Below are 27,754 nucleotides of genomic sequence, written 5' to 3'. Positions count from 1 at the left end.
GTTCTCAGAACAAATTGTGAAATGTGCAAGACTAGTATTATGCTCAGTTTACATAAGAGAATGCTAAGGCTCAGAGAGATTAAGTGCCTTGCCTTAGGTCACACAGCCAATAAGTGGTTGAGCCAGTGTTAAAACTCAAGCCTTTTGACTTTAAATCCCATGCTTCTTCCCTCTATCATAGCTGCCACTTCGGTTCCCAATTTAGGAAAACAGCTACACCACAGTATTTACTTACAGAATTTAAGCAGCCTCTAGATGCCCTGTGAAACCACATCTGTCACATAAAAAAGAAAAATATCAACAGTATATTGGAAAAGCTAGTTGCGAAGTTAAACTAAAAACCAAAAGGACAGACAGCTGGCACCAGTTCCTAAGGCCTCAGTTTTAAAGGCTGGAAGTCTAAATCACAGAAGAAATATTATACCTTTCTACCACTGGGCTCTGGTACAAGGAATGCTTTCCACCTTGGTCAGAAGAGATGCTGAGAAGCAGCATAATGTTCCATTAAGTACTAAAATTTATCAATACCCTAGTTCAGGCAAAAGGAGATATAGATAAAGAAGTGGTTATATTTCTGGAATTTGGTTCTTTCCCCCCATTTCCAAAACCACTATAGTCAGGACCTTTGTCACTTATTCCTCACGTTTCTGTAAAAGCCTGCTATCTGGGTTTCCTAACTCTGTTTCTCCTTTTTCTCTGACCTGTTTCTCAAACCTTTATTGTACATTCTCCAGATTAAGCTTCCTTAAAGTACTGTCATCCTTTTGCGTGAAGACCTTTAATGACCCTAAAATATAATTAATTTCAATAAAAGAGGACTCAGTCTAGCATTCAAGACCTTATCTAATGTAACTTACTAAAACTGACACAAGATGAAAGAAAAAATGTGAACTGCCCTATCTCTATTAAAGAAATTGAATTTGTCATCAATTATGTTCCATAAAGAAAGCTCTAGGCCCAGAAGGTTTCACTGGCAAACTCTAGAAAGCATTTAAGGAAGAAGTGACATCAATCTAACACATATTCTTTCAGAATATAGAAGAGGGCATATTTCCAACTTGTTAGAACTTCTCTAGCCAGCCAGATCTTTGACACTGTGGTCCCAACCACCGAAAACTTTGTGTTCTCTAATTATCCTACACACAACATGTGGCATGCCTTTGCTGACACTTTCCTTTTCTTGGAATGCCCTCCCCACTCCCTATGCCTCTACAAATACTTTGGATGGATAAGATTCTTAGATGATTTGAAGCTGAGGTCTATTCTTTTGTGTCACCTGCCTGTAAAGACAAATACATCCTTAAGAAGTGAGCACAAAAAAATTGAACCCATCAGTGTTAGTACTATATATATAGACATTAAGCCCAGCATAGTGTACAGAAAAAAAGAGTCAAGGGATTTTCTGATTCAACGGGGAGAAGTGTTTCCACTCAGCAACAAAAGGCAATATAGAATTGTGCAAAATGCAAAGAAAGTGAGATTTTAAAAAAAGAAAAAGAGGGGCACCTGGCTGGCTCAGTCGGTGGAGCAGGTAGGTGACTCTTGATCTTGGGGTTGTGAGTTTGAGCCCCACATTGGGTGTAGAGATTACTTAAATAAAATCTTTAAAAAGAAAATTAGAAAGAATAGCAGCAGAATACCAATAAAAGCCTTTTATGTCACTCAGCCTTTCAACAAATATTTATTGAGAGCCTACTGGGAGCCAAGCATTCTGCCAGGCATTGAGCACACTCTTGGGGGTCACTGCCTTCATAGAACTTACCGTCTAGTGGAAGAGACGGACGATACACAGGAAAACAGAATTATAAATTGGGATTAACTTTCCTGAATGGAAAGAACAAACCCCGAAAGAAAGAATAATGGTGGGAACCTGGGAACCCGTTTTTAAATTGATGGTCAGGAAAGGCCACTCTGAGGTAGCAGTTCCTTGCAGGATCAGAAGGCACCAGCCATGTGGGTGAGGGCCATTCCAGGCAGAGAGAGGAGACTATGTGATAGTTCTGACGCTGGAAAGTTGTCAAGTTCTTTATCAGCCAGATAAGAAGGTCAAGGTGGCTGGTGGGTTGGACAGGTAGGTGAGGCTACACCATGAAGTGTCTTCCTGGATTTGGAAGGAGTTTGGATTTTATTCAAAATACAGTGGGAAGCCAGGTTATAAGTTACAGGTTGTAAGTTAATGAGAAAAGTATTGAGAAGACACTAGATTCATAATATTTCAAAAGGCATCATTTACTCCCGGGATCCAAGGGACGTCTGTCGAGTATTGCTCTACCAGGTATTATTCTAAGAATTTTCACATCCCATTCAATTCTCACCATAGACCTGTGAGACCGTTATTACTATCATCATCATCACTTTCTTACTGAAGAAACAGATGCTCAAAGAGGTTCAGGGACTTGCCCAAGATCACAAAACCCAGAAGCCATGGATTTGAGATTTAGTTTCACCTGATTCAAGGCCTCTGCTCATCCCATTAGATTATCTAATAGTTACTCAGGCCCAACCAACATCCACAATATACTTGACTCCTCTCTGTTTCTCAAATACCCCCATCATGTCCATCAGCAATTCCTGGCACCTGTACCTCTAAAATCTAACCACTTGTCACCATCTCCATTGCTGCCACTCTGACCTAAGCCGCCATTGTTTCTTGCTTAGATTCCTGCAATTGCCTCCCAACTGTTGTTCTCCTTGCTTCTGCCCTTGTTCTCCCACCTTCTGTTTTCTACCCAGCGGCCAGAATAAAGCTTTTAAAACTTAAATCATATCATAAAATATGTCATTTCTCCAGTAGCTTTCCATCTCAGAGTAAAAGCCTACAGTGACTTACAAATCCTTACAAAGCCTGCCCCATGCTCTCCCACTTCCTTGACCTGTATCCTACATCTCTCCCTTGGCTCACTCTCTTCAACTACACTGGTCTCCTTCAAAGAGGGAACTCCTGCCTCAGGGCCCTTGCACTTGCTGTACCCTCTGCCTAGAATTCTCCTCCCTGTCATATTTGACTTTCTCCCTTCCTTCTTTTATGTCTCAGCTCGGGGAGTCCTTTCTGTCCATCCTTGCTAAACTAAAAAGCTCCGTTCAAACCATAATCCCCATCTCCCTTAACTCTCCTCTCTGATTCTTTATAATCCCTTTTACTATTTTACTTATTTGTTTATTGTTGGGCACCCCCCCCCCACACACACACCCCCTTTAGAATCTAAGTCCCATGAGGACAGGAACTTTATTTTCTGTTCTTAGAACATGGTTTTCAGCTCCTAGAACACCACCTGGCACATAGTAGGTGCTCAATGAACAGAGGCAGGTGACTAAAGAACAAAGCCTATTTGTTCAAAGACTAAGGAAACAGAAAGTCAAAGTCAGTCTTCTGAGGATGGGAAATCACTTTGTAAATTAAGAAGTGGTGTGGAAGTTTATTTCTTCCAGTTGGTTCTTTGAATTCTAAGCCTTAAGAACCACTTCTGAAATCCTTAACTAAATTGAGTGGACCCAAATGATCTTGGTTTATGCAAGGCTGCCTTTTGGTAGGCCACCAACTACATAACTGATATTGCCAGGGAATCCTGTCTTGCCCTCCTTGCCTTCACTGGAAAGCCAGCAAGGACCCCTTCTCTTTTCTAAGGCACCCTTGCATGCCTTTGGAGTTTTAGAGTTTTTATTCTGGGCAATGGGAGTGATGGTCGATGCTCTATCCGTGGTTGGGATTCTATACAGGGAAAGTCATTCAATTAAATCAAGCAGTATTGAATTCTTAATTGACACAAATGAGACAGACAGACAGCTGGAGGAGTGGGGGAGGGACAGGGAGCAGGTGCTCTGCATAATGGAGAAAGAGGAGGGGCAGAATATAAATTCGAACTGATGTTGGAGAAGCTCATTTGCGAATGTAGATTTTGTGTCACAAGAAAGGTAAGTTTGCCACAGCTTGCTTTACATACAGCAGAATGGATCAGGTGGTATCTTTGCCAAGGATAAGACAACAGGTTTCAAGTGCTCGTGCCATTTTGGCTGCCCCCATGGCCCAGTCTGCCTCTTTTCAGGTACTGTCATTTGTGAGAATCACTCTGGGTAAAACCTGGGTTTTGGTTTTTGGTTTTGTTTGTTTGTTTGTTTCAAAATAACCTTATCAGATAATGTTTGAATAAAAGAGACCACTTTTTAAATTCCATTTCTCAAATACAGGGATCCTTAGTGCATGAGTTAGGAAGGTAAAGGAAAACCTGTTTCCAGATCTTCAAATGCCAGATGTATGGGGCATTCCTGCAGAGAAGGCATGTCCCTAGACAACTCTGGAATTTCCTCTGAGAATGTTGGGGGCATTTTTCCCTCTCAGCACCCTCTCGATCAGAGCTTTGACTCCCCAGCTTAGACAATTCTTCTCTGTATCCATGGGAATTGCTCCCATAATTAGCAGTGTCTCCTGCCTGGAACACAGACAAGTAAATGTTCAAACCTGGCAGCTGATCCTGGGAAGGAGAGCTGATTAAATCTTCCCTGTTGAGAGGCACCTCTTTGATTTATATGTGACACCTACATCCTCCACCTCAGGTTTGTCTGAGGGAAGCAGTTTCACCCACGTCTTCATAACCAGGGACCCTAATATTTAAAGACATTGAATCTTACGTGGAGACTACTGGTTTCTCAAGTCAACTGACTTAGGAAAACGCATAGGTGATTTTTCCTCTCTCCTCGCCCCTTCTCCACTAACCACCACCCTGCATTTGCTGTGATGAAAACTCCTGCTGCACAGGTATCATCAAATGCCAGGGGACTTGAGAAATAAAAGGAGCTCAGAACACCACTAAGTACACATAAGTATTAACTACAAATGGAAGAGTCAAGGAGTGGGCAAACTGTTTCTTTAGAAGTTTTAGTAAGACAGGCTGGAACCGTCAGGCCGCAAAGTGAATACTCTTGGTGGTATTCCATTCCAGGAAAGCTTTCTACGGGAGGAGGCGGATTCTTATCTGCATGTAGCTAGGATTATGTGCTCCCATTCAAACACGTTCAGGAGAGACAATATCCATTTTCTCCTGACATCAAGGCAGCCTTTTAAGTTTATCCAGATTTATTTTGGTTAGTGCAATAAAAAAGCCAGGTTGGAGAGTTCTGTCTAACAAAAATAAAGCCATTGTATGTTTAAAATTTCCCACTGAAAGCCCGCTTTTATTTTTTTTTATTTTTATTTTTTTTTATTAAAAAAAAATTTTTTTTAACGTTTATTTTATTTTTGAGACAGAGAGAGACAGAGCATGAACGGGGGAGGGTCAGAGAGAGAGGGAGACACAGAATCTGAAACAGGCTCCAGGCTGTCAGCACAGAGCCCGACGCGGGGCTCGAACTCACGGACCGCGAGATCGTGACCTGAGCCGAAGTCGGCCGCTTAACCGACTGAGTCACCCAGGCGCCCCTGAAAGCCCGCTTTTAAAGCAGTTTGCTGCTCTCCAGCTCCAGCCAACTCGCAATACTTGCGTTCAGGCAGGTTGGCTGAGAACAAAGCAAATTTGCTTCGCACACAACAGCCTAAACCTACACTCCTAGGACAAGTTTTCCTTAGCAATGTTTTGCACATGGCTCTGGTTAAGGGCCGTTCACTTACCTCCAACCTCTTTCTCCTAGGAGACAAAGGCACCTTTGGGCTGCGGTGACATGGGAGAGTTAGAATCAGATTTGTTATCGGCGTTGCAGCCTTCAATTTCAGTAAGAGGCTAAATGTGTCTATTCCGACTACAGGAAGGCAGTCTTTAGAACCCCTGGAGCACTTGGCCAATTATGCACCTGCAAATATACCATACAGGACATTTCAGGTTCCTAAGCACTTTGAAAACCGATACTTAAACCGTCTCAAGGGATCCTATCACCCACCTCGAATAATAGCTGCTTTGGAATCTGTTGTTGGCACCAGAAAAAGAAAGAATCCTCTGAAGTCATTCTAAAGCCATTTTTATTGTGCATTTTCAAACAAAGAACCTCACCAAAAGAACTCGTTACAAAATCAGGGTAGAAAGTCAAACTCATCTCATCTAAGAGTCAATTACCCTGGCAATTTTGTGAAGGGATGGGAAATGAGTGCTAGGGGAGAGAATTGTGGGGAGAGGGTGGGATTGGCTTTTAAAATCCCCTGGGCGAGGAGGGTGTTCCCACTGACTCTAAACTCTAACAATTACAACAGGAGGGCCTCTGTGACTTTCTGGCTATAAACTTTTTTTTTTTTTTATGATTATTAACTGGGGAAATCTAGAATATGTGGAATTTCAACCTCCATTTGCTTCTTTCTGAGAAATTTGTTTCTGTACAGAGTACAATATAACCTAAGGCTCAGAATTTATATCGGCTACCTTGATATTCCTTGCTGAAAAGCCACCTTCTTACATGTCTTACTTCCAATAAGGAGGCAGATGCCCTACTTGCTGTTTATCTCAGGAAAGAAATACATGTGGGAAAAGAAGCAATTTTCTCCTCATTGCAATTAAATTAAGTCATGACCACCTGTTGTGGGATTATCCTGCCATCTGCTGGTCAAAAGAGAAATAACAGCAGACAAACGAGATGGATGAGGTAGAATGTCCCTCAGCTGATTGAAGGCTTTTGGCATAGCTAAAATCTTCCTTCTTTTAATTAAGAGTATCACTCTCTTTTTATTATTGTGAGGTAGCAAAAATGGGATTCATAGCAGGAATACTTATGGAGAGTCCAAGAAAGGCCGGTATAATCCTTTTTGAAAACAACTGGCAATATTTTATCAAGAGTGGGAGAACGTTCTTCACCTTGACTTCGTCGTTCCACTCCTGGAAACCTGTTCTAAGGGATGAATTCAAAATTCAGAAGAAGCCGTGTGCGCAAAGCTGTTCATCACAAAGATCGTTTTATGTTGGAAAAAATGTTTAAAATATGCAACCCAAAATATCTGCCAATTAGTAATTAGTCAAAACAATCCACTTGGAATATTCTGAAGCTGTTAAAAATAATTATATTAAAAAGTTATGAATACACGATGAAGTGTTTATATTATAATACAACATGAAAAAAAAAGCAGATTGAAACCTAAGCATAGGGGTGCCTGGGTGGCCCAGTCGGTTAAGCGGCTGTCTCTTGATTTCGGCTCAGGTCATGATCTCACGGTTGGTGAGTTCAAGCCCTGCGTCGGGTTCTGCACTGACAGCTCAGAGCCTGCTTGGGATTCTCTCTCTCTCTCTCTCTCTCCCCCTCTCCCCCTCTCTCTCTCTGCCCCTCCCCCACTCATGCTTTTTCTCTCTCACTCTCTCTCTCAAAATAAATAGATTAAACCTAAAATAAGAATCCTAAGCATGGAAAAAAAATTCTTTTGGGAGGGGGGGAAGCCACACCAAAATATTACTGGTAATTCTTTGTGAGGCCATAAGGGGCTAAATATTTTTTCCTAGGTTTTAGTCTTTTCCAAATTGTCTTTAACAAGTATATATTAGCTTGTGTAATGGAGGGAAAACTCGTTTCCCCTAAAAGATGCCAAGGTTCTTATTCATTCCTCATTTTACTAAAAAACATTTAAAAGTCCCACAAATCCTGCCTGACCATCACAACTCACTTCAGCTCTATAGGGCTCTAGCCTTTTATCTGTCAATTGCTTCCCTCCCCTCCCAGGGTTGTTCAAGGATCAATCCAATAATGGATGTGAAAGTACTTTGAGGAATGTGATATTCCATATGATTTGTTATTAATAATTAATGTTGTCTACAGGTTCTCCCCAGTCTTATCCATTACCCTGGTTTCTTGTCTGAAATCAATAGGGAAAATACAAAACCTTTCATTTCCCCCTCACTCTTGGCAAAATAATACTTTGTAATCTTGGTAAAAGGCACCACTCTCCATTCAGGAATCCAAGTTCTATGGGTGCCTCCCTTGAGCTCTTGATTTGGCTATTCTAAATGTCTCCTGTCTGATCTCCCTGTCTGGGGTGTCTCTTCCTTCACAACGTTGTTCACACTAGTGGCAGCCAGAATGATCATTCTAAAATGCAAGGTTGGCCAAACCGTTCCCCAGCTCAGAATCCTTCCGTGGCTCTCACTGCTTTATGGAGTTAAGTTTAAACCCCTGGTCTTGGCATCCAAGGTCTCCGTGTTGATCCTTCAAGTCTGATTTGTCAGGCTATTTCACACGTCTTTGATTTTGCTTGGGCTGTTCCCTCTGTCAGGAACGCCCTTTCGGGCTGTCTGCCTGATAAATCTGTCCCCATCTTTGGGAACTCAGTTTAAGCATCAGCTTCTCTTGAGACCTTCCCTGAAACCCTGCCCCTTGATCGAACTGGCCATACCCTCCTTCCTACCGATGGCTCCCTTTCCACACCATGCTTTAATAATGTCACTTATCATAGAGTTAGGTAATTTTTGATTTCCTTATCTGACTCCTTCGCTAGATGAAAAGCTCCTTAGGAATTACAAATCTTGTACTAAGTGGCAAAGCTAGGACTCAAGCCCAGCTTTTCTAAAAGGAGGGAAAAACCCAAACCCTGTAGTAGATATTATTATCATTCTTGCTCATCCCAGATCCTCTCAGATCTCTTACCAGTCCATCCCATCCCTCCTTTGGTTGCTGTTTGCTTTTGCTTCTAATAACCAATACCTGAGGCTCTTCTAAGGAGGATGGTCCTCAGGCTACCAGAATGGCTTTGATCCTTCCCTCGTCTTCAGCAAATGACTAATTGGATGTGAGAGTTTGAATGAGAGCCCAGTTTACTTGTCTCCAGTAGAATTTATACTCCTGAGTTCCCTGAGGGATTAAGCTGTGCTTTTTGCAACTGCCTGAAATCTCATTTGCTTGGCTGCTGCTTCTTCTTCCCTGTCCCACTTTTCCTACACCCTTACTGACTTCTTGGAATATTTCTTTAAAAAAAAATTTTTTTTAATGTTTATTTATTTTTGAGAGAGACAGAATGCAAGTGGGTTGGGGGCAGAGAGAGAGGGAGACACAGAGTCCAAAGCAGGCTCCAGGCTCCAAACTGTTAGCACAGAGCCCGACGCGGGGCTCAAACTCACGAGCTGCGAGATCATGACCTGAGCCGAAGTCGGACGCTCAACCGACTGAGCCACCCGGGCACCCCAGAGCATTTCTTTAATAAATCTCTTACCCAGGAATCCTTGTCTCACGGTCTCCTTCTGAGGCTCCCCTGGCATCCACCTAAGCCTGTTCTCAGTTCCTACTATATGCTAGAAACTCTTGGATGTTGTATAAAAGCTCGGTTATTTGTACCTCACAAACTCACTATGAATAAAGTGTATGTATTTAACTTTTTTACACCCGAATAACAGAGAGGCTGGGTAATTTATCCAAAGTCATACGGCAATTGGAAGAGTCAGAGTTGAACCTAGTCCCTTTTACTCCAAAGGTATGTCTGGGGCATCTGTGTGGCTCAATGTGGGAAGCGTCTGACTCTTGATTTGGGCTCAGGTCATGATCTCACAGTGAGATCGAGCCCCATAGTGGGCTCTGTGCTGGGCATAGAGTCTCTGTCTCCCTCTCCTTATGCCCCTCCCCAACTCATGCTGTCTCTCGCTCTCAAAAGAAAAAAAAGAAAAAGAAAGAAAGAAAAAAGAAAAAGAAATAAGAATAACTACCCTATAGGATAGGTTACACTATTACTACAACTGCTACTTATTCAACAGGTTATTCTCCAAAAGGCTGTTGATTAGTCCTCCTGTTCGTATGTGCATTATAATGCTCAACCACAGAGACTCAGGATGGGCAAAACACTAACAAGGAACCACTCACATAAGCCCTGGATGCGACATACTAAGAAGGAGCCGCTGCTCAGATATCCATATTGTTATTTCCACGTGGGTAGATAAAAAATATTGACTTGTTCTCACAGTTCGCAATAGTCAATTCCTATTCCCCCTTGCGGCCATTCCTAGAATTACCACTGCCGCCTAAGTCCTGGACCTTACAGGACCAGACTTGTAAGAGTTCCTAGAGACCACATTGAATTCAGAGGCTACGGAGCTGGAGCCCCAAACCCCTACCTGTCAGAGAAGGTGCTAATGAATATTTTCAGAATTTCGAGAAAAAAAATCTAGCTAAAATCATTCAATTACCTGCGATGGGAAAAAATTTAACTCTTTTAATCCTCATAGCAATCCTGTCAGTAGGTATCCCGTTAGGATTCCCTTTTTACAGATAAGGAAAAGGATTCACAGAGTAACTTGTCCAAGTAACAAATAGCAGAGATGGGTCTGAATCCGGGCAGTCTGGCTCCAGGGCCTTACATGTATCTACCCTGCTGTGTGGTTGCATTTATTCTAGCCCTATTTCCCCAGCACCTTCTATGTGCCAGAACTCAAACTAAGGTCACACCACATGTCCTCACAACTGAGCTGCATTTTGCAAATGAAAAGGCTCAGACTCAAAGGGGCACAAGGAAGCTTTTGGCAGGGGTGGGGGGTAAAGAATGCATTCATTATCTGTTTGTGAAGATGGTTTGACAGGTGTATACAAATGTCAGAACTCAACAAATTGTTCTCTGTGCAGTTCATTATTTATCAGTTTTATCTCAATAAATCTTTTAAAAACAGCATGGTGGGGCGCCTGGGTGGCTCAGTCGGTTGAGCGTCCGACTTCAGCTCAGGTCACGATCTCATGGTCCATGAGTTCGAGCCCCGCGTCTGGCTCTGGGCTGATGGCTCGGAGCCTGGAGCCTGCTTCCGATTCTGTGTCTCCCTCTCTCTCTGCCCCTCCCCCGTTCATGCTCTGTCTCTCTCTGTCTCAAAAATAAGTAAACGTAAAAAAAAATTAAAAAAAAAACCAGCATGGAGATATTAGGTTATAACATTAGACTGGCAAAAATTAGAAAGCTAGGTAATGCTAAGTGTCTGCCAAAATGGGAAGAATATAGGGGCTTTACTGGGAATGTTAAATTAGTGCAGCCATTCTGGAGAGCAACTGTCACTACACGGTCAAATTCATTTTGCCTATAGTCTGGGTCCCAGTAATTCTATTCCTGGGTCAATATTAAAAAGAGAAGAATCCCATCATAGTGAAACTGCACAAAATCAAAGAAGAGAAAATACAAAAAATGTACAGGTGAAGCAGACTTAAACTACCTGGTATCAAGATTATAAAGCTATGGCAATCAAAACAGTGTGGTATTATAAAGACATATAGACCAACAGAATAGAGTTTGGGAACAGAGGCACACGCATACAGCCAATTGGTTTTCAGCAAAAGCGCTAAAGAAAGGATGGTCTGTTTCAAAAAATGGTGTAGAAGCAACTGATGTACATAAGGAGAAAAAACAAATTTAACCCTTATCTCATGCCATACAAAAAATAATAATTTGAAATGGATCATAGACCTATGCATAAATGCTAAAACTTTTGCAAGAAAACAGAAACTCTTTGAAACCTTGGATGGAAAAAGTTTTCTTAAAACAAGAACATTAACTATAGAAGAAAAACTTGATAAATTAGACCTTAACGTTAAGATCTTCTGCGCCTCAAAAGACACCATTTAGAAAATGAAGGCACGCTGCAAACTAGGGGACAATACTTGTAACATATATTTCTGACAAGGGATCTGTATCCAGAATATGTAAAGAATTCATCAACTCGATAATAAGAAAACCCAATGAGAAATAGGCAAAAGATTTGTACAGACTCTTCAAGAGAAGATACAGGAACTTCTAATAAGCACATGAAAAGGTGCTCAGCATTTATTAGGCATCAGGAAAATACAAATTAAAATTAAAATGAGGGGTGGGGCGCCTGGGTGGTTCAGTCGGTTAAGAGTCCAATTTCAGTTCAGGTCATGATCTCACGTTTCATGAGTTCGAGCCCCATGTCGGGCTCTGTGCTGACAGCTCGGATTCTGTGTCTCCCCCTCTCTCTCTGCCCCTCCCCGACTCGTGCTCTGTCTCTGTCAAAAATAAATAATAAAACATTAAAAAAATTAAAATGAGGGGTGCCTGGGTGGCTCTGTCCATATAGCACTCAACTCTTGATCTCAGGATTATAAGTTTGAGCCCCACCCTGGGTATATAGATCACTTACCTTTAAAAAATAAAAGAAAAGTGGGAATGCAAGCTGGTGCAGCCACTCTGGAAAACAGTATGGAGGTTCCTCAAAAAACTAAAAATAGAACTACCCTACGACCCAGCAATTGCACTACTAGGCATTTATCCACGGGATACAGATGTGCTGTTTCGAAGGGACACGTGCACCCCCGTGTTTATAGCAGCACTATCAACAATAGCCAAAGTATGGAAAGAGCCCGAATGTCCATCGATGGATGGATGGATAAAGAAGATGTGGGATATATATACAATGGAGTATTACTCGGCAGTCAAAAAGAATGACATCTTGCCATTTGCAGCTACGTGGATGGAACTGGAGGGTATTATGCTAAGTGAAATTAGTCAGTCAGAGAAAGACAAATATCCTATGACTTCACTCATATGAGGACTTTAAGAGACAAAACAGATGAACACAAGGGAAGGGAAACAAAAATAATATAAAAACAGGGAGGGGGACAAAACAGAAGAGACTCTTAAAGATGGAGAACAAACAGAGGGTTACTGGAGGGGTTGTGGGAGGGGGGATGGGCTAAATGGGGAAGGGGCACTAAGGAGTCTACTCCTGAAATCATTGTTGCACTATATGCTAATTTGGATGTAAATTTTAAAAGATAAAAAATAAAATTAAAAAAAAGAAAAAATCTTTTAAAAAATTAAAATGAGATATCTGTATACATCCATCAGATAGCTATAATTTAAACAGAACAATAATACCAAGTGTTGGTGAGGAAATCGAACAACTAAAACCTTCAAATGCCACGTGGGATTGTAAAGGGTGCCTACAACTATTTTGGAAAACAGCTCTATAGTTTCTTATAAAATGAAACATATGCTTAACTTATGACCCAGCAATTCCACTCCTAGATGTTTACCTGAGATAAATAAAAGCATATGTCTATAAAAAGTCTTGCATATGAATGTTTACAGCATGAACCTAGACCCAAATTGGAAATAACCCAAATGTCCATCAGCAGGTAAATGGATAAATGAATTGTGGTATAATAAAACGAAACACTACCCAGCAACAAACGAAACTGATTTCTGCAGTAATGTGGATGACTCTCAAAAATGAGAGTCTAGCTAATGAGGGAAGCTAGACAAAAATGAGTACATACTATATTATTCCCTTTACATGAAATTTTAGAACAGGCAACCCTATGTAACATCAAGCATATCAGTGATTTTCTGGGAGTGGAGAGATTAATAATAAAGGAGAATGAGAGAATTTGGGGACTAATATAATTGTTCCATATCTTGGTTGGGGTGTTTATTTTATTTTATTTTATTTTATTTTATTTTATTCTCTCTTCTTTTCTTTTCCTTTCTCTTCCTTTTTTTTCTCTTTTCTTCTCTTCTCTTCTTTTCTCTTCTTTTCTTTTCTTTATTTTAAAGAGCCCCAGTGGGGAGAAGGGGCAAAGAGAAAGAGAGAGAATCTTAAGCAGGCTCCATGCTCAGCACAAGCCCAACACCACCCCCAACTGTATACTTTAAATGGGTGTGTTTTATTATATGAAAATTAAAACAGTACATTTGATTTCAAAAATAAAAAGAAGGATAGAAAGGAAACAAAAGGAATAAAAGGGTATAAGGGAAGAGGAAAGAGGAAAGGGAGAAGCAGCATCACTCAGGCTCAGAAAGGGAAAGCGATTTACTTAAGGTCATACAGCTAATGAACTGTGGATTTGAGATCCCAACCTAGATCTAACTGACTTCAAATCTCGTCCACTCCTTCCACTCTCTTCCACTGCTCCCATCAGCAAATGTGGTTTGATTGTAGTTCGCAGGGTTTGAAAAGGAAAAAAACAACCCGAAGGGGGCTTTAGTGGTTTTCAAACAAACAGAACCATTGGTTGGGTTTTATTTTTTTTTAATATATTTTTTTAACGTTTATTTATTATTAAGAGACAGAGCGTGAACAGGGGAGGGGCAGAGAGAGAGGGAGACACGGAAGCAGAAGCAAGCTCCAGGCTCTGAGCTGTCAGCACAGAGCCAACGCGGGGCTTGAACTCACAAACCGCAAGATCATGACCTGAGCCGAAGCCGGACGCTTAACCGACTGAGCCACCCAGGCGCCCCCATTGGTTGGGTTTTAATCCCTCATTTCTCTGGACAGTGATTTGCCCAGTGTCACATAGCTGGTAAATAACAGACTGGGATAATAACTCCGCTTCTGTGTTCTGATGATTTCTCCATGGGACACCGTTTCTTCTACTTCACTCCTTCATTTTTCTCTGTCTCAAAGAGTTAAGAAAAGTAGCTCACAGAGTTAAGGAATAGCAAAGAAGAATAAGAAAAAAGATGGAAAAGCAATAGTGAAAGGAGTGTTGCAAACAACAAAAATAAGAGGAGATAAGAGCAAGCAATTGGACTCAAATGGTTAAGAAAGGCTTTCTGGAGGAAAGCCTTCGATGGAAACCTGGAAAGACAGCCATAGGAGGTTTGTGAGCAAGAGAGTTTAGTTACCAGGGAGCAGGTGGACTTCACAGGAATATGGCTTGGGAGGCACCCCACCATCCCATTCAGAGTTTTTTCCTTTGGAAACCTGCCAACATCAAAATGTTATCATCAGAGCCTTAATTTTTTAGGTGGAGATCATGTCTCCAGGAGTCCTAGGTCAGAGTAACTGTCCAGCACACTGAATGCAGAGTTCAGTCCTTGGCTCTTCTATCATTTGATAACTGGTGTCTACTTAGTGGTGATGCAGGGCATGAAGAGGTCTGGGGTGAGGAGTACTACCCTGGCCAGCCCGTGTGTGTGGACTTCTCAGGACCACAAAGACAGGACCCGTGATGCTTGGAGCCTGGGGATTGCCAACAATGAGAACGGACCCTTCATTGATCCCTTACAGTAGTACTTAGTGCTAAAACAAACCAACCCACAAAACAAGTTTCTTTCTTGCTAACATAAAATCCAAAACAAGTGTCCCTGATTGACATGTGACCTTCTTTTTAGCAGTGATTCAATAACCCAGGCTCCGTCCACCTCATGGCTCTGCCCATCTTCACTGCATGGCTCCCAAAGTGCCCAGGCTCTTCAAACCACAGGAAGAAGAAAGGGCATGGAGAGGATGATTTGGCAGACAGAGTATGTCTGTTCACACCCCATTGGCTAGAACTCTGTCACATGGCCACACCTAACAGCTAGGGAACATGGGAAATGTAGTCTGGCTGCCTGCTTGTTCAGGAAGAGGAGGAAATAGACTCAGGTGGGACATAGGCAGAGGGAACATTGCCTACAGCACCTAACGAATAAAATAATTACCATTGATTGAACAACTGCTTTACGCCAAACATGGTGCTGGGCACTTTATGTAATTAACTTGGTCCTCTGAAACACCTCTGCAAAGTAGGTGTAATATAGAGGGGATGATAGGGGTGCCTGGGTGGCTCAGTCACTCTCTCTCTCTCAAAATAAATAAACTTCAAAAAAAAAACTTAAAGCAAAGCAAAACAAAACAACATAAAACAAAACAAAACTAAGCTAAACTAAATCTCAGAGCTGTTGGGCGGCTTGCCCAAAATCACATTGTAAAAACAAGATTTGGAGTGCTTGGGTGGCTCAGTTGATTAAGAGTTAGACTCTTGGTTTCGTCTCAGGTCATGATCTCACAGTTCATGAGTTCGAGCCCCGAGTCAGTTCATGAGTTTGAGCTCTGCATCAGGCTCTGTGCTGTCAGATTGGGATTCTCCCTCTCTCTGCCCCTCCCCTGCTCGAGCAGCACTCGTGCTCTCTCTCTTAAAATAAATAAACATGGGGGGGGAAGAATCATTATTTTAAAATAAAAAATAAAAAAAAAAATAGAAACAAGATTTGAACCCAGGTCTTCAAATGCTAAGACTAGTTCTGGTACCAGAATTATCATTTTCCAACAGGATGATCTTCAGTAGGTAATTTAACCCACAGATAATTTAACCTCATACTCATAAGTAAAATGAGTATAATCAAAGCCTTCTCTCCACAGGTAAGTAAAGGCATTAAATACTAATAAAGCATTTGGTGCAGTGATTGGCACTCAGTAAACGTGAACTATTGATTAAGGGATTTAAGTTCTTTTATACCATTTGATTAAAGTTCTCTGACATGCCAGTGTTTTTTTCATATGTAAGTGGAAATAATAATATCTCCTTTGCTGTTTTTTTAAAGTTTATTTATTTTTAATTTTTTTTTAACGTTTATTTATTTTTGAGACAGAGAGAGACAGAGCATGAACGGGGGAGGGTCAGAGAGAGAGGGAGACACAGAATCCGAAGCAGGCTCCAGGCTCTGAGCGGTCAGCCCAGAGCCCGACGCGGGGCTTGAACTCACAGACCACGAGATCATGTCCTGAGCCGAAGTCGGACGCTTAACCAACTGAGCCACCCAGGCGCCCCTTTAAAGTTTATTTATTTTTGAGAGAGAGAGAGACGGAGACAGAGGGAGAGAGAGAGAACACGTGCACGTGGGGGTGGGGCAGAGAGCAAGGGAGAGAGAGAATCTTAAGCAGGGTCCGTGATGCCAGCACAGAGCCCCACTTGGGGCTCCATCTCATGCACTGTGACGTCATGACCTGAGCTGAAATCAAGAGTTGGACGCTTAACCAAGTGAGTCACCCAGGGGCCCCGCCTTTGCTGTTTTGTTTTGTTTTGTTTAATTTTTATTTTTAAGTAATCTCTACACCCAATGTGGGGCTCAAACTTACAACCTGGAGGTCCAGAGTCACATACTCAAGCACCTAGATGGCTCAGTCGGTTGAGTACCCAACTTCGGCTCAGGTGATGGTCTTGTGGCCCATGAGCTTGAGCCCTACATCGGGCTTGTCGTCCTCAGCCTGTCAATGCAGAGCCCAGTTCAAATCCTCTGTTCCTCTTCCCCTGCCCCTTCCCTGCTGTACTCTCACTCTCAAAAAAAAAAAAAAGAAAAAGAAAAAAAAGAGTCACCTCCTCTGCTGATTGAGCCAGCCAGGCGTCCCTCATTTGTGTGTGTGTTGTTTTTAATAATTAAATGAGTTAAAGCCTTTAAAGCCTCTAGTAAAGTGCTTAGCGTGTGGTAAATGGGAGGAAGGAACAGAATTGCCTTTTAAGAAATACCAAACTAAAGTCATATTTTTTTCCTCCAAAAAATTCGGTGTTGTGTAGGTGCCCATTTGTTGACTGACAAATGAGTAGATGCCAACATCACTGTAATGTACAGCATAATAAATTTCACTTTTCGTTTTTTTAAATTTCATTTTTCTAAACCACGTTGCTTTTTAGGCAATCAGAACACTTGCCTGTCCCTAGTCAGGCTTTCTAGCTTCTTAGTTGGGGATCGGTAAATCATTTTCTTTTTGCCTTAGTGTCCCTACAAAGGCTGTGGGGATTAGTCAAGACTCTCCTTTGAGATCCTGAAAGAAGGAAAGTGGCTCTGTGACTGTGGTCATAGGAACAGTCAGCTACTTCTGAGTCTCCCTACCTCTTCAATTCTTAGGACACGTACTTAGGGCACACACAATTTTTTTTACTTAGGAGTTTGTGGCTTTTTTTTTTTTCTTTCTAGATTCGTAGCTTCATTTTAGAAAGTTTGTCAAGTATTTAAGAAACACAGAGAATCACTGTTAATATTTTGTTGTCTATCATTTGGGTTTTTTTTTTTCCCCTATATGTATAAAATTGTAAAAATAAATTAATCTTATACTGTATTACACTTGCTTAAGACATTATATCATAAATATTTCCCCATGTTCTTAATAGTTTTCCCAAACAAAATTTTGTGTCTGTATAATATATCATCATATAGCTAGCTATACCATAATGCATTAAAAATGTTTTTAATGTTTTATTTTATTTTATTTTTTTAATTTTTTTTAACGTTTATTTATTTTTGAGACAGAGAGAGACAGAGCATGAACAGGGGAGGGGCAGAGAGAGAGGGAGACACAGAATCTGAAACAGGCTCCAGGCTCTGTCAGCACAGAGCCCGACGCGGGGCTCGAACTCACGGACCGTGAGATCATGACCTGAGCCGAAGTCGGACGCTTAACCGACCAAGCCACCCAAGCGCCCCTGTTTTATTTTATTTTTGAGAGAGAGAGAGAGAGAGAAAACACAAGTGGGGGATGGGCAGAGAGAGAGGGAGACACAGAATCTGAAGGAGGCTCCGGGCTCTGAGCTGTCAGCACAGAGCCTGACGTGGGACTGGAACCCAGGAACCTCGAGATCATGACCTGAGCCAAAGTCTGATGCTTAACGGACTGGGCTACCCAGGTGCCCCCATATTGCATTTTTTGCATCACTGGTGTATATTTAAGTTTGACCAATTTCCCACCAATAAAATAATGCTGTGGGGTATAGTTGTACATAATTTCTTATTCTTATTCCTAATTTTCTCTTTAACATAAATTCAGTGGTATTCTGGAGCCTATTTGTACTGGCTCCTGAGAGCCAGCTGTGGGCATTGCTTCACAACTACACATTTATGTTAGTAGCTTCAAATTGGCCATTGTGGGACATTTATATCACAAAATCAGTAAAGGCTACAAATCAAGGGCTGCTCTCCCTGCCCTTGTCAGTTGTTATTTTCCAGTATCCTAGTGTATAAATTCCTCAAAGTAGTATTTCAGAAGCAAAGAATGTGCGCATTTCATACACATTTTAAACATTTTGTTATTACCTTGTTGCCCTCCAGAAAGGTGAGGCATTTCTACTGGCAACTTATGAGAATGAAGCAGAGTTGGTGTTTTAGTCAGCTTCCAGTGGAAGTGCAGATTTTAAGAGCAGAAATCAATGAAACAGACAATAGAAAAACAATATAAATCATTGATTAAGCCAAAACCTACTTCGAGAGTATCGGCAAAATTGATAAATCTCTAGCCAGACTGATCAGGAAAAAAAAAAGAGAGAGAAAAGACATAAATTACTAATATCTGGACTGAGACATTTCAGGGACTTGACTCTAGATACCACAGGCATTAAAGTAACAATAAGGGAGGGGCGCCTGGGTGGCTCAGTCAAGCGGTTAAGTGGTTAAGCGTCAGACTCTTGGGTCATGATCTCGAGGTTCCTGAGTTTGAACCCTGCATTGGGCTCTGCACTGACAGTGTGAAGCCTGCTTGGGGTTTTCTCTCCCTCTCTCTGCTCTTTCCCCGCTCGTTCTCTCTCTCAAAGTACATAAATAAACTTAAAAAAATAATAAGGGTATACAGTATGAACAACTTTATGCCAGTAAATTAGATGCCAACAACCTAGATGAAATGGACAAATTCCTTGAAAGACACAAACGACCAAAGTTCATTCAAGAAGAAATAGATAACCGGAAGAGCTGTGTATCTCAGTAATGCAATGTTGGTTTAACATCAATCACTACATCAATAGACCAAAACAACAAAAACAACAAAAAACATATGATCATCTCAATAGCTACAGAAAAGGCACTTGACAAAATCCAAAATACATTCACGATCAAAACTCTCAGCAAACTAGGAAGAGAAGGGACTTTAGCCTGATAAAGGACATCTAGGAAAATCCCACAGATAACATCATATATAATGAGGAAAAATTGAATGCTTCCCCCTAAGATTGAGAAAAAGGCAAAAATGTTTTAAAATTTAATATTGTTCCAGAGACTCTAGCCAATGCAATAAGCAAGAAAAACAAATGAAACACATACAGATCAGAAAGGAATAGATAAAACTATCTTTTTTTTTTTTTATTAACGTTTATTTATTTTTGAGACAGAGAGAGACAGAGCATGAATGGGGGAGGGTCAGAGAGAGAGGGAGACACAATCTGAAACAGGCTCCAGGCTCTGAGCCATCAGCACAGAGCCCGACGCGGGGCTCGAGCTCACGGACCACGAGATCATGGCCTGAGCCGAAGTCGGACGCTTAACTGACTGAGCCACCCAGGTGCCTCTAGATAAAACTATCTTTATTTGCAGAGGACAAGATTGTCTATGTGGAAAATTCTAAGGAATCTACAAAAACAGCTATTAGAACCAGTAAGTAAATTAAGCAAAATAGCAGAGTACATGGTCAATATATAAAAATCAATTGTATTCTTAAAAAAATCAATTGTATTCTTAAAAAAAAAGCAACACACAATTGGTCATTGAAATTTAAGAAACAATGCCATTGACAACATTATTCAGAATATTAAATTCTTAAGGATGAAGTCAACAAAAGATATGCAACACTGACGTCTACAGAATTAAATAAAACCTCAACAGATGAAGATACACTGTGTTCATGAATTGGAAATATCAATATTGTTAAAATATTAATTCTCCTCAAATTAAGTTATAGATCTAATGCAATCTCAATAAAAACCTTACAGATCTTTAAAATTTCCAGAATAACCATCACCTGGGTTTGAAATTATGGAAGTCATAAAGTAGTAAATGTTAGGAGCAGAGAATTCCAAGATAGATGGACCTGAATTGAATCCTAACTCTGTCTCTTCCTAACTGTGGGCCCTTGAGTAAATTATTTAATTTCTCATTGTTTAGGTTTTCTCATGTTGCTAGGTACAATTTTCATTAAAATTATGGGTTTCCCTGGGGCATCTGGATGGCTCAGGCAGTTAAGCGTCTGACTTCGGCTCAGGTCATGATCTCATGGTTCATGGGTTCAAGCCCCACATCGGGCTCTGTGCTGACAGCTCAGAGCCTGGAGCCTGTTTCAGATTCTGTGTGTGTGTCTCTCTCTCTCTGTCCCTGCCCTGCTCGCACTCTGTCTCTCTCTCTCAAAAATAAATAAAACATTAAAAAAAAAAACCTTAAAAAAAATTATGGGTCTCCCTTAAAAGACAATGTTGTGACCACTAGACAGGTAAAACAACAACAACAACAAAACTTTTTGGATAGGAAAACATGAAACAAAATTAAAATTTGAGAAATGAATTGTAATTTCACCAAAATTAAAAACTTCTGCTCTTCAAATAAAATGTCAAGTCTCAGATTGGAATGGTCCCAATACATGTATCTGACAAAGGTCTTGTACCAGAATATACAACAAATCCTTTACAATCGACAACTTAATTTTTAAAATAGGGCAGAAGATTTGAACAGATGAAAGAAAATATCAGAATAACTGCGAAGCCCATGAAAAGATATTCAGCATCACTAGTCATTAGAGAAATGCAAATTAAAACCACAAAAGGAAACCTCTTCCCACTCACTAGAATGACTAAAGCCGAAAAGACTAATAATACCTAAGATACCTGGAACTTTCATACATTGCTGGCGTAGTGTAAAATGTATTTTGAGAAGCAGTAATTTTTTGTTTTAATTAAAGGTTCTGTTTTGTTTTGTTCTTTGAGAGAGGGAGAGAAAACACAAGCAGGCTCTCGTATAGAGCCTGCTGCAGGGCTTGAACCCACAAACCGTGCGATCATGACCTGAGCCTAAGTCAAGAGTCAGATGCTTAACCGACTGAGCCACCTGGGCACCCCTGGAAAAAAAATTTTTTTTTATGCAGTTAAACGTACACCCACTCTGTGACACAGCAATGCCACTTCTATATATTTACCCAAGACAAAGAAAAATTTTTCCACACAAAGATCCTGCATGAATATTCCTCTTAGCCCAAGACTGGGTGGGAAAGTGCCCATCAACACATGAATGGATTAAATCAATTGTGATATATTCACTCAATGGAGTACTACTCTGCAGCAAGAGGGAATGAACCACTGATACACGCAACAGCATGGACGGATCTGCACAGACATGATTGATGCTGCACAAAAAGAAGTCAGACACAAAAGAGCACCGGCCGTTCCGATTCCATGTGTACAAGTTCTAGTACAGGCAACACTACTTCGTGGTGACAAAAATCAGAATAGTGGCTGTCTCTGACATTGAGGGAGACTGAGAAAGGAACACGAGGGAATTCTCTGGGTTATGCAAATGTTCTGTATCTCGAGAGTGTTATGGACTTCACCAGTGTGTTTGTCAAGTCATTCAACTGTACAAAGTGTGTGCCTTTTACTGTAAGTCAAACCTCAGTATGGTTGATATAAATACACATGTGGAATTTCCTCTTGGTCTGTCAGCCTGCGGTGGAGTTTAGGAAGGGACCCCCCCTCCCTGAGTCAGCTCACAATAGGGCTGTTTACAGTCAATGACCTGCCACCCACAGGCAGCTCCTGAGCAACCCCCCACCCCCACCCCCACCCAGGTGCACCCCTAGCCTCAGTCTGGCTCCTTCCTGGTGTCTCCAGGGCTCTTCCTGCTGGTCTCAGGACCAGAGGGAACTCTGGCACGCAACAGACATGGAGGGCCCTCTACGGAGACACACAGGGGCTGGCTTCGCAGTCAGAGATTTGGGGTTCCCATCCTAACAGCGGGGTCCAATCCTGACAGTGGGCTTCCTTCCGAAGTGTGCGACCTTGGCTGACCGACTTAACCTCTTTGACGCGCGGTGTTCCAGAAAGGCAAGGAGGATTTGTCTTTGTATCGTCAGTGCCCAGAACATTCGTCTTCTGCATGAACTCATGCCAGTGCTGGGACAGAAAGTCTGTCCTGAGTACTTGTAAAGTAAAAGTGCTAGTTATGTGCTCTCCTGGAGGCAATAGTTCTTAACATTTTAGGGGGTCACAAACACCTTTCAAAATCTGCTGAAAACCCTGTACTCTCTCCTTCCAGAAAAATACCAACATATATGCTGTTTTACAGATACATATAATTTCCATATTCCTGGGAAGCTTAATGGACCCCGAGTTAAGATCCTCTGGTTCTGGAGGGTCTCACCTAGCTCTGCAGGTTCTATCAAGCATTCTTGCAACTTGGCTACCCTTTGCTCTTCACCTAATCTCTGTCAGAGCCTCGATTCATATAACCCTTTGAGGATGGTTTGCAGATGAGGAAAATGAGACTCAGTGGCCAAATGACTTGCCCAAGACCACATAGCTAGTCATGGCTGGTGTTAAGTTTTTACTTCAGTCTCGTGCCTTCTGACTCCAACCCTCTACTCATGCCTCCAGGTGAGAATTTAATCCCCTTCGAGGGCTCTCTGAAGCCCATGGAAATAGTCTGATTACTGTAAAGCTGGTCGTGATGGTAGGAATGAGTGACTCCAGGCCCATCACAAGTACAGCCCTCAGGCCCAGTTCAAGTATGTGTCATCTGCCCCTCAGTTTCTCAATTTGGCCCACAGCCTGGGCAGTGGGTGTGGAGCAGAAGAAGGAAAGAGAAACAGGAAATTATTTAGAATAAGAAGTTTCAGACTGAGTCACACACATGAAATACAACTCAGAGAGAGGCGCTGGGGTGGGAGGGGAAAAAAGAGAGGGCTCTATCCTCTCCCTGGGGGGCAAAGATGCTTGGATGGATGGACCTCTCTCCAGGCTTTGGGTGTGGCTCCCTCTACTTAAAAGGGTGGTGGGGACAGGGAGAAAGAGAGACAACTGAGGGGCTCTGGGAGGAGGGAATGGACAGTAGTCAACAAGCGTTAAGTACTTTAAGTAATTCGTATGTGTCAGGCCCTGGGTTATATGCTTCCGATGCATTACCTCATTTTACCTTCACCAAGGAGAAGACACCACTGTCGATCCCCACTTTAAAGATGAGAAAAATCAAGGCAGAGAAGTTAAATGACTTGCCCAAAGTCGCACAGATAAGCGGTCAAAATTGGATTCTAACCCAGTACTGCCTGTATGTCAAGCAAACAGTTAAACAACCAAACCAGGATAGCCTAACCCCCGAGTCTTCACTTAACCAGAACACTAGACATTTTGGTTGCTGTTTGCTTGTAACTGAGAAGCTTGTAACTGGGAAGACACTTCACACACCATCTTTTAATGCTCACAATAGCCCTTTGACAGTTGACAGTTGAGGGAACCTCAGAGCAGTGCAGTGACTTGCCCAAGGTCACACGGCAGGTCGGTGTTGGGGCTAGAGTATGATTACAGGTCTGACTCCACATCCAGTGCTGTTCCCACTACTAACTCGCTGCTGCTTTCACAGATGAGTTGGGCAGGAGTCAAGGCAGGAGGGAACAGGTGGGGACCCACTGCATGGGCCTGGGGGCTGGGGGTGGAGGGATGGCCCACGAGGCCCTCTTGCTCACCTCACAGGGTCTTTCTCTCACGGAGACACAGCCTTAGCGCTAACCTTTTGCCTGCTTCTGTAGCTACCTGCCCTGGGGGTGAGCAGGGGTGCTCATTTAGACTTCTCTCCTATTACTGTTGAGTCATTTCTCCCCTGAGTCCCTTGGAGGTAGTGGGAACCCCCTCAAGACATAGAAGCTACTCAGAAGACCTCAGTCAAAGTGGAAGAACTTTCCAACCGTGCAGGGACTGCCTTGTGATGTGGTGGGGTCTCCGTCACTGGGGGTATTTGAGCAGAACAGGATAACCATCTATGGGAGATTCCTGTAGTGGGCGGAGCTTGGGTCTAGGTCTTCGAGAGCCCTTTTGACTGTGAGATTCTGTGAGTCATTGTGGGATGAAGTTCAGCCTGTGCATCAGGGTGGTATACTATGAGATCTGGGGCCAAATAGACCTGGGTTCAAAACCTGACTCAGTCACCTCCTTGCTGGGGGACTGTGGGCAAGTTTTCTCTCTTAGCCTCATAAGACGGAAGTTTCAATACCTACCTCATGAGATTGCTTTGAGTACAGGTTTCCTCCACTATCCGAAAGTACGAATGTTTCTATGAAAGCTTCTGTAAGCCAAAGTGACATGTAAAGTGAAGAAACAATTAACGTTAATGTATATGGAATTTTTTTTTTTTTAGCTTTCCCAGACCCCAAAAATAACCTCTTAGGCTTCTCTGATACGGTAGGACCCATCTTGCTAACGGATACACAGAACAAACCGAAATCAAGCACAGATGTTCACAGACCCAGTTCAAAGCTATGGTAGCTTGTGGGAGCCTGGCTAGCTCAGTTGGTAGAGCATGCAATCTTGATCTTGGAGCCCTGAGTTCAAGGCCCAGCTGGGTGTAGAGCTTATGTAAAAAAAAGAAAAAACAAACCTATAGTGGGTTGATGCTGAGTGTAGCTCCCCTGGGAGGAGTTTGGTGGGGCTGCTTTGGGGTGAGCACTGCCTCTATAAGAGCTCACTGCAAACAAACACTCAGTACTATTTATTTTCACTTTTCGCCTTTTTCGAATCAGTGAAAATCCTCTTTTGAAAAATGGGGGTAGCTGCCTGTGTATGTCGTGCTCCGTGTAAAGAAGGAACTCAATAAATCGTTCCTACTATTATGGCCATTAAATGAACGGCCAAATCACAGATTGGCAGGTCCTTTGGCAGTCTTTTATGAGGGCTGGGTCAGAGAAATCCAAGTGTTAACCAAAGTACCAAATGTTTGGATACCTAACATATGTAGGAAACCACCCTTTCTTCTGAGGCTGCCTGTCTTAGAAACAATGGAGAACATGGTACATAAAGGGGGTAAAATGCACAAAACGCTCAGGGACTTTGAGGTCTGTGCCAACAGTTGAGAATGTGAGTCCCTGACTCAAGAGGAGACACAGAGGCTATCTAAACAGTCCCCGGCTGGGAACAAAAATCTCCTGTAAGATCCTGACAAATCTCATTAGTTCTCTGTGTGAAGCCCAGGCAATGGGGAACTCACTACCTTCTGAGACCATCTGTAGGAAACTCCCCACATTTCCCAGCGTGTTCTCCGTTGTTTTGCCAGCTGGGAACTGGAACTAACAACTACATCCTCTAATTGAGAGCTGACCCCATATCATAGGAACGTTTATGATCACATGGCTGGCTGAGGGGAAGAGTGATGACCCGGAAGATCTGTGGAACATTTAGACTTTGAACATTCTCAGAAGCACAGAGGTGGGACAGCACACTCTGTTGAGAGAGTTTCAGAATCACACAGACTCCGATTTGAGTTCTGCTCTGCCACTCACCTGTGTCCTTGGGCAAACTACTTAACCTCCAAGCCCCAATTTTCCCGTGTATGAATCGGAACTGATCATATCTCCTTCACATGAGGAGGGAAGAGTGACTTTGGAATTTAGGGACGTATGGATTCACAGTTTGTTCCCCCCAAGCCAGGTTATTTCTATCAGTGGGCTTTGCCCAGGGAGTCAGCACCTCAGTGAAGGAAATTCCTGGCTGAGATGCTGCTGGTGGCGAACTGTGTTTCTGGAATCCACTGAGGTCCTGGGGAGCTGTCTTGACTTTGTGAACATTAGAACAAGCTTAATGGTACAAGCTGCACTTTCAATTTCCTAAACGTATGCATATTCATTTGCTCATTGATCTTCAGGTGACATGGTGAGATGGACATGAATTATGTCCCATTTAGCAAGTGGGGAAACTGAGGCTCAGAGAGGCGAGTTATTTTGTGCTTTAGAGTTTAGCTGCTAAGTAAACACCTATGGGCTCCCATCCCACCCATCACCGATTCCTGGTTCTTGATTCTTCCCTTTGGTGCCTGGGGCCAATACGGACTGTTTTGGGCCTCAGAGCACCAGCTTCTCTTCCTCCTCCCCAGATGCAGTTCCAGTCTCCTGCAACTCTGAGGGTATAGTTTCTTTCTTTCTTTTTTCTTTTTTAAGTTTGTTTATTTATTTATTTGGAGAGAGAGAGCGAGCAGGGGAGGGGCAAAGAGGGAGAGAGAGAGAGAGAGAAAATCCCCAGCAGGCTCTGCACCAACAGCACGGAGCCCGACGTGGGGCTCTAACCCATGAAGTGTGAGATCATGACCTGAGCTGAAACCAAGAGTCAGGCATTTAACCGACCGGCCGCGCCACTCAGGCGCCCCAAGGACATAGGTTCTATGCTTCCCCCAGTCCCACCATCAAGTCCTTATTCCTGTTTTCTCTTGTGCTCACCCATTCAACAAATGCTAGCTAAGGACCAAAATATTGTGGGCCAGCCCTGATGCTTGGTGCTTGGGGTACAGAAATGAACAAAACACGTCCACATCCTCAAGTTCACAGTCTGATGTGTGTGTCTGGTGGGGGGAAGACATCATCAGCTTTTTCCAAACAGTGTGATGTACAAAGAAATGGAGCATGAGCGTGTCTGGGGATCCCAAAGGAGGATCACCGGAGTCTGTGGGGTTCTTGGAAGTGTCATTCAAATTTTCCTAAAGAATGAGTAGGAGTCAACCAGAACATGTCGCAGCGGAATCCAGGGGAGGCAGGAGCATGGCAAGTTCAGGTTCTGTGAGCAGCCGAAGGGCAGGTTCTGAGAGCTGATGCTCATCAGGGGCCAGATCGCACAGGACACTGTCAGCCTGAGCTCCATCTTGTGGATGATGAGGAGCCAATCCAGGCAGTTGCTGGGTCAGATTTGTCATTCTAATTGTTATTTTTTAAATGTTTGTTTATTTTTGAGAGAGAGAGAGAGAATGAGCAAGGGAGGGGCAGAGAGAGAGGGAGACAGAGGATCTGAAGCAGGCTCTGTGCTGCGGTGCTCAGACCCACAAACCAGGAGATCGCGACTTGAGCCGAAGTTGGATGGTTAACCGACTGAGCCACCCAGGTGCCCCCAGATTTGTAATTCTGAATGGAGGGTGTTGGGGACACAAAAGACTGGAGGGAATTAGTAGGTTGTGGCAAAGAACAAAAATATGAGGACGGGGAGGATGGAGACGGGGAGATAAATCCCCCCCAATATTTAGGAGAGAGAATTGATGGGGTCAGGATGCAGATTGGATGGGAAGTGGGGGAAGGAGTCAGGGATGATGCCCAGGATTCCAGGTGGGGCGAGGGGGTCCAGGGTGAACAACCCCGGGTGGTGGGCAGGACAGGGAATGTTGGTTTCACTGCACAGTTGGGGGAAA

General features: G+C 42.7%; 1 long non-coding RNA gene across 1 annotated transcript; it reads right to left on the bottom strand.

The window, feature by feature from the left end:
* Positions 1-4,160: 4,160 nt before the first annotated feature.
* LOC122226602 lies at positions 4,161-26,503 on the bottom strand. Its single transcript, XR_006205697.1, has 4 exons — positions 25,580-26,503; positions 24,591-24,658; positions 5,603-5,781; positions 4,161-4,427 (listed from the first exon to the last, which is right to left on the bottom strand). It is a non-coding gene; the product is annotated as an uncharacterized LOC122226602 (long non-coding RNA).
* Positions 26,504-27,754: the final 1,251 nt, after the last annotated feature.

The sequence above is a fragment of the Panthera leo genome, chromosome C1 (assembly GCF_018350215.1).
Source record: "Panthera leo isolate Ple1 chromosome C1, P.leo_Ple1_pat1.1, whole genome shotgun sequence".
Taxonomy (NCBI): Eukaryota; Metazoa; Chordata; class Mammalia; order Carnivora; family Felidae; genus Panthera; species Panthera leo.
The sequence above is the reverse complement of the archived record's forward strand: the minus strand, read 5'-3'. Positions and strand labels throughout refer to the sequence as shown.